The following is a 7,809-nucleotide window of genomic DNA, read 5'->3' as shown; positions in this document are numbered from 1 at the left end:
GAACATTCGGCAATTTTAGCACTGCCGAATTTGAGGCATTGCAACAACTAAAAAACGACACGTCCATAACCATAAAGCCTGCGGATAAAGGCGGAGGGATCGTCATCCAAGATACGACTGACTATGAGACCACCTGTGAGAACCTCCTCAGTGATGTTAGAAATTATACACCACTGGCATTGGACCCGACCCCTGACCTCACAAAAAGGATCAGCTCTATGGTACAGCAAGCAGAGGATCAAAACCATATATCAAAGAACGAAGCAGCATTTCTGAAAAATACGAGTAGCATTACACCCTACTTTTATACTTTGCCGAAAATGCATAAAAACAAACTACCCCCTCCAGGACGCCCGATCGTCTCTGGAATTGGTTCGCTTCTTGAGCCGCTTTCGCAATTTTGCGATCACTTTCTGAAACCACTAGTACAGTCTACACCTACCTATCTGAAGGACACCAAAAGCTTGTTGCGTCTACTGACAGAGATCACATTCCCTGAAAACTCTATCACCCTTGTAACATTAGATGTGGAAAGCCTCTATACTAGCATTCCGCAGAATGACACAATCGAGGTCCTCAAAAAGGTCCTTGATTCAATTAATTGGGAATTCCAGACACCGAAAAAGTTCATTATTGATTGTGCGACCATAGCACTGAAAGAGAACTTTTTTTCATTCAAAAACCAACTGTATTTACAATGCTCTGGGACATCTATGGGCAGCACCTTCGCGCCGAGCGTAGCGGGGTTGTATGTGGCAGATTTCGAGGCCAAACATATCCTCCCACCAAATGCCATCTTCTTTTCGTCAATGCTTTTGTGGAAACGCTACATTGACGACATACTGATCATTTGGAATGGTAGTGAAAATGACTTGAAAGTCTTCCTTGCATGGATCAACACCCTGGACCCCAATCTAAGATTCACCAATACCACAAGCAGAAGAGAAATTGTGTTCTTAGATGTAGTCATCTCAATCAGTGGTACGACACTGGCCACAAAAACCCACAACAAACCGACTGCAAAGAACAATCTGCTGGAATTTACCAGCTTCCACCCACGTCCGTTGAAGGAAAATCTCCCTTACGGGCAGTACCTCAGGCTACGAAGGAATTGTAGCCTGACCGCAGATTTCAAAGACCAATCAGCCAATCTAACCGAAAAACTAAAAAACAGAGGCTATCCACTTCCAACCTTGAACAAAGGTTTTAAAAGGGCGAGAAACCAGCCAAGGGAGTCCCTCCTTGAAGAAAGAACAAACAATCCAGAACAGATCCCACTCACCTGTGTTACCACCTATAGCAGTCTCTCAAATATCATGAAAAAGAGCATAAACAAACATTGGAATATTGTGCATACCGTTAAAAAGGACTGGGATAAACCCCTTTTTTCATTCAAAAAGGGGCGCAGTCTAAAAGATGCGCTTGTCCATACCCGCCCAAAAGAGAAACCACAAAATACGACACCATCGGTGACAACATCATGGGGTCTCCCGAAAATCACCGGACACTATCCCTGCTCGGACTGCAGTGTCTGTCACTTGACACAAGCTACAAAAACCCTGACACTGGAAGAAGGGAAAGTGTGGACCCTACGTGAGCATACAAACTGCAACTCAATCAACGTGATCTATTTGATCACGTGCCCTTGCCACCTCCGGTACATAGGTATGACCACCAGAAAAGTGAAACAACGGATCTGTGAGCACCGGAGTAATATAAGGTGCAAGAAAATAACAACAAAATTGAGTCGCCATTTCCTAGACAAGAATCATACCACCAACGACATAAGGTGGACTGTTATTGAAGTTCTGGAAGGCACAAGAAACGTACAAAATAGACTGTTCGAAAAAGAACAGCGTTGGGTACACCGTTTGGGGACAAATACCAATGGCCTTAATGACGATGTCCCGTGGAATTCAGTTCTATCATGAACCCAGAGACTTCATGTGTCTGTAAGGAGAGCTATTAACATGACACATATGCAATCTGAAAAATATCACCTAAACACCAAATACCAGGTGGTTTCTACATAATGTGTAATTATTTAATCTTGTCCCCTGTAGGTCCGAATCACCTTGCAGGGACTTGATAGTGCGTTAAATTCTGCAATGACACTTTCTACTCACACCCACACTGTAAGCGGTGCTTTGATATCGAGAATGATGGAACACCCGTCTTCTGCTCTGGCATTGCTTGCTCAATGATTGTTAGCAGTTGACACTCATGGATTAAGGTCTTCCGCCGAACTAAAATAAATAATCTGACTCCCTTTTAATCAAATCTGTCTCCCAGAACCTTCCCCGTAAACATAGAGCAACCACGGTTGCCCTGACAACCACCAGCCTTTCTGTGGCCATCGCGCAGGGATAGGTTCATTATTTCAAGCCTCGTCTTGATCCTGGGCGCGTCCCGCCTTAGTGGGCGTGTGCGTTCCAGGCCTCGACCTGGGCGGGACACGCCCAACCCCGAATCGAGCGCGCACACTGAAGCAACAGCGCTCTTAAACACCTTTACCGGCCCCGCTCTCCATCGTCGGGGTCCGGTTCAGAGGATTCTTGCAGGTTGAGAAGCGGGTTGTGAGCGCAGAGGGCGTGAGTCTGGATCACCAGCGGAACGCCATTCACAATGACCATAAGCTAAGTACCTGTGTGTTGGTTGGGTTCTGTTGACATGTACCTCCTCTCTTTTCCTAGGATGTGCCAAGCGCGCTCCAATCCTCCTCCCGAGACCCATGGTGCTAGTAGCGCCCTGTTTTAAAGTGAGATTTTCTCCATAATTACCATCCTAAGGGGACACCGACCGTTTGGTCAAATTGATCCCTCTTCATGGAGAATTCACACCGTGTTTTTATCCCAAAGCACTACCATAGTAGTTTTTTTCACCTTTAGCACTTCACCTCTTAGCATGTATAATACCCCTAGGGGCTATTTGGATGGTGCATAAGATATCAGTTATTGTGTGTGCACACAAAGGTTTGCCACCATCTTATGAGCACTATAATAAGACTACGCTGACATAAACTAATCGTATGTATGTCAATATCTGTTTGTCTTTGTCATTTTCTTTTACAGGTGCTGATACACCCTTGAATTTTTGGGTTTTTTTTGGAATGAGCAATTGCTCTTCTAATTTTTAAGCACTTTTTTCACTTTTCCTTTTTTCACTTACACGTCCCCAGGTTAGGGTGGACTATTAGAGTGTCCATACCGCCGGGGTATAGTCCTGAAGAATGCCATGGTGAATATATACCACAGATAAGGCAGAAACATGTTGACTGATTTTAATAAACTTGTGGTATTTAGCTGAATTTATTCAATATCCTAAAAACCTTGGCCTTTAAATTCAGACACATATACCACTTACTCGTGTCTTAGGGATCATTCATTAAAAGTTTTTCGATACCCTCAGTCACTTTTAATTTAGCAATCTCCACAACACGTCCTCCCCACACGACCAGCTCCGCAGTATTTCTGGCGTCGCAGCACACCGAAGAGACACTCGGTCTCTTCGGTGGGGCCCGATGATGAAGCATGACACTGACTAGGTCGGTGTGTGAGGGCTTTCCTACTCAAATGGAGTACATGTGATTAATATTGACCACTTATCTCCTTGCTCATATATTTGGTAGCTTTGTATATGACCGGACCTCTCTTCTTTTGTTGTCTGATACTTAACTGGGGTGTAAGAGAGTGTCTCTGACCTTCCCTTCCTCTCTCTTTGTTGATATATATCATAGCAGCGCACAGCTGTGAGAGCACGTTTTTATTTCGAGCAAGTCAATAATAACAATTGCTTGTTCTTTTAAGTCCAAAATCTCACTATGTCGAACCTGGGTCTAACATACTCTGAGGCGGAAATCGAGGAGCTGATGTCAGATGCAGCAATCTTTGCTGACCCACATATATCACAAGCAACTGCCAACACTGCTGAATGGGACAATCTGTCAGAGAAAAAGAAAGAGCACATACGTACTGTCCTTCATGGCACAATATTGAAGGGCTATCTAACGACCAATACAGCCCCGAAAGGCCTTTTGGTAGCAAATGCCCCACGTATCTTTCTGAACGATGCGGCATTCCGGAAGGACTGGGCCTCAATCGCCTGGCATTGCACACGCGATTGGATGGTTCTGATAATTAAGACAGCACTGAGACTCTCGGAATCCCTTATGGTAGAGATTAGAGAAACAGAGTCTCATTTCAAAGCCACTATCACCGGCTATAAAAGACGACTAGATGAACTCAACAAGGAGTTGAATGAATACAAAGACAACCTGATGCAATCAAAGGTGACAAAACTTCAAAAAGATCAAAAAAAGTTTGAGTTCGAGAAAGTATATCCCTACTCTGCGGCCTCATTTACTCCACCAGCACGCAATACTAACAACTCAGACTACTCAGATGATGACTCATCTAATAGCAGTGGTTCTAGCAACAACTCTAACAAACAAACGAAAAGAAGAGGGAACCGCGGCAACAGAACAAACAGAAGCGGATATGGAAATCAAGGAAACCAGCAACAGTGGTATCCCCCACAAATGGGGATGGGCCCAAACCCCTATGCTTTCCAACAGCCACCTTTTCCTTTTATGGGCTGGAACCCGGGCTTCATGCCCCCGGGGAATTTCCAACAGCAGTACCGACAGCCTTTTTTAGAGAGCGGCCGGAGAGGCCGAGGCAAGAGGAGAGGGAACACCAGAGTAACCTGGCAGGAAGACGACTCAGTAGCGAACCACACCCGGAGCAACCAGCAACCGGGCCCGAGCGGAGTTTGAGTCTAGTGACCAACTTATCCACCAGAATACTAACGCCGGTGGAGACCCAAGTTTTGGAAAAGGGGCTAGGTTTTGTCCCTACAGCCAAACCAGATAAGTTCAAATTGCATTGTGAACTAGCAGGGTTTTTTCGCAAACTAAAACTAAAAGCGTTTTTTGATGGGAAAGCAGACCCAATGGAATCAGTCAGAAAAGGTGACACGGGCTTAAGACCCAGCTCCACCTTCATCCCACCTTCACACACAATACCAGCGGCTATAACTGCTTTTGAACAAGCCGTATTTAAAGATCTAGAAGACTGCCAGAACCCGAGAACATTCGGCAATTTTAGCACTGCCGAATTTGAGGCATTGCAACAACTAAAAAACGACACGTCCATAACCATAAAGCCTGCGGATAAAGGCGGAGGGATCGTCATCCAAGATACGACTGACTATGAGACCACCTGTGAGAACCTCCTCAGTGATGTTAGAAATTATACACCACTGGCATTGGACCCGACCCCTGACCTCACAAAAAGGATCAGCTCTATGGTACAGCAAGCAGAGGATCAAAACCATATATCAAAGAACGAAGCAGCATTTCTGAAAAATACGAGTAGCATTACACCCTACTTTTATACTTTGCCGAAAATGCATAAAAACAAACTACCCCCTCCAGGACGCCCGATCGTCTCTGGAATTGGTTCGCTTCTTGAGCCGCTTTCGCAATTTTGCGATCACTTTCTGAAACCACTAGTACAGTCTACACCTACCTATCTGAAGGACACCAAAAGCTTGTTGCGTCTACTGACAGAGATCACATTCCCTGAAAACTCTATCACCCTTGTAACATTAGATGTGGAAAGCCTCTATACTAGCATTCCGCAGAATGACACAATCGAGGTCCTCAAAAAGGTCCTTGATTCAATTAATTGGGAATTCCAGACACCGAAAAAGTTCATTATTGATTGTGCGACCATAGCACTGAAAGAGAACTTTTTTTCATTCAAAAACCAACTGTATTTACAATGCTCTGGGACATCTATGGGCAGCACCTTCGCGCCGAGCGTAGCGGGGTTGTATGTGGCAGATTTCGAGGCCAAACATATCCTCCCACCAAATGCCATCTTCTTTTCGTCAATGCTTTTGTGGAAACGCTACATTGACGACATACTGATCATTTGGAATGGTAGTGAAAATGACTTGAAAGTCTTCCTTGCATGGATCAACACCCTGGACCCCAATCTAAGATTCACCAATACCACAAGCAGAAGAGAAATTGTGTTCTTAGATGTAGTCATCTCAATCAGTGGTACGACACTGGCCACAAAAACCCACAACAAACCGACTGCAAAGAACAATCTGCTGGAATTTACCAGCTTCCACCCACGTCCGTTGAAGGAAAATCTCCCTTACGGGCAGTACCTCAGGCTACGAAGGAATTGTAGCCTGACCGCAGATTTCAAAGACCAATCAGCCAATCTAACCGAAAAACTAAAAAACAGAGGCTATCCACTTCCAACCTTGAACAAAGGTTTTAAAAGGGCGAGAAACCAGCCAAGGGAGTCCCTCCTTGAAGAAAGAACAAACAATCCAGAACAGATCCCACTCACCTGTGTTACCACCTATAGCAGTCTCTCAAATATCATGAAAAAGAGCATAAACAAACATTGGAATATTGTGCATACCGTTAAAAAGGACTGGGATAAACCCCTTTTTTCATTCAAAAAGGGGCGCAGTCTAAAAGATGCGCTTGTCCATACCCGCCCAAAAGAGAAACCACAAAATACGACACCATCGGTGACAACATCATGGGGTCTCCCGAAAATCACCGGACACTATCCCTGCTCGGACTGCAGTGTCTGTCACTTGACACAAGCTACAAAAACCCTGACACTGGAAGAAGGGAAAGTGTGGACCCTACGTGAGCATACAAACTGCAACTCAATCAACGTGATCTATTTGATCACGTGCCCTTGCCACCTCCGGTACATAGGTATGACCACCAGAAAAGTGAAACAACGGATCTGTGAGCACCGGAGTAATATAAGGTGCAAGAAAATAACAACAAAATTGAGTCGCCATTTCCTAGACAAGAATCATACCACCAACGACATAAGGTGGACTGTTATTGAAGTTCTGGAAGGCACAAGAAACGTACAAAATAGACTGTTCGAAAAAGAACAGCGTTGGGTACACCGTTTGGGGACAAATACCAATGGCCTTAATGACGATGTCCCGTGGAATTCAGTTCTATCATGAACCCAGAGACTTCATGTGTCTGTAAGGAGAGCTATTAACATGACACATATGCAATCTGAAAAATATCACCTAAACACCAAATACCAGGTGGTTTCTACATAATGTGTAATTATTTAATCTTGTCCCCTGTAGGTCCGAATCACCTTGCAGGGACTTGATAGTGCGTTAAATTCTGCAATGACACTTTCTACTCACACCCACACTGTAAGCGGTGCTTTGATATCGAGAATGATGGAACACCCGTCTTCTGCTCTGGCATTGCTTGCTCAATGATTGTTAGCAGTTGACACTCATGGATTAAGGTCTTCCGCCGAACTAAAATAAATAATCTGACTCCCTTTTAATCAAATCTGTCTTCCAGAACCTTCCCCGTAAACATAGAGCAACCACGGTTGCCCTGACAACCACCAGCCTTTCTGTGGCCATCGCGCAGGGATAGGTTCATTATTTCAAGCCTCGTCTTGATCCTGGGCGCGTCCCGCCTTAGTGGGCGTGTGCGTTCCAGGCCTCGACCTGGGCGGGACACGCCCAACCCGGAATCGAGCGCGCACACTGAAGCAACAGCGCTCTTAAACACCTTTACCGGCCCCGCTCTCCATCGTCGGGGTCCGGTTCAGAGGATTCTTGCAGGTTGAGAAGCGGGTTGTGAGCGCAGAGGGCGTGAGTCTGGATCACCAGCGGAACGCCATTCACAATGACCATAAGCTAAGTACCTGTGTGTTGGTTGGGTTCTGTTGACATGTACCTCCTCTCTTTTCCTAGGATGTGCCAAGCGCGCTCCAATCCTCCTCC

Source organism: Lissotriton helveticus, chromosome 2_1 (genome assembly GCF_964261635.1).
Source record: "Lissotriton helveticus chromosome 2_1, aLisHel1.1, whole genome shotgun sequence".
NCBI classification, from domain to species: Eukaryota; Metazoa; Chordata; class Amphibia; order Caudata; family Salamandridae; genus Lissotriton; species Lissotriton helveticus.
The sequence above is the reverse complement of the archived record's forward strand: the minus strand, read 5'-3'. Positions refer to the sequence as shown.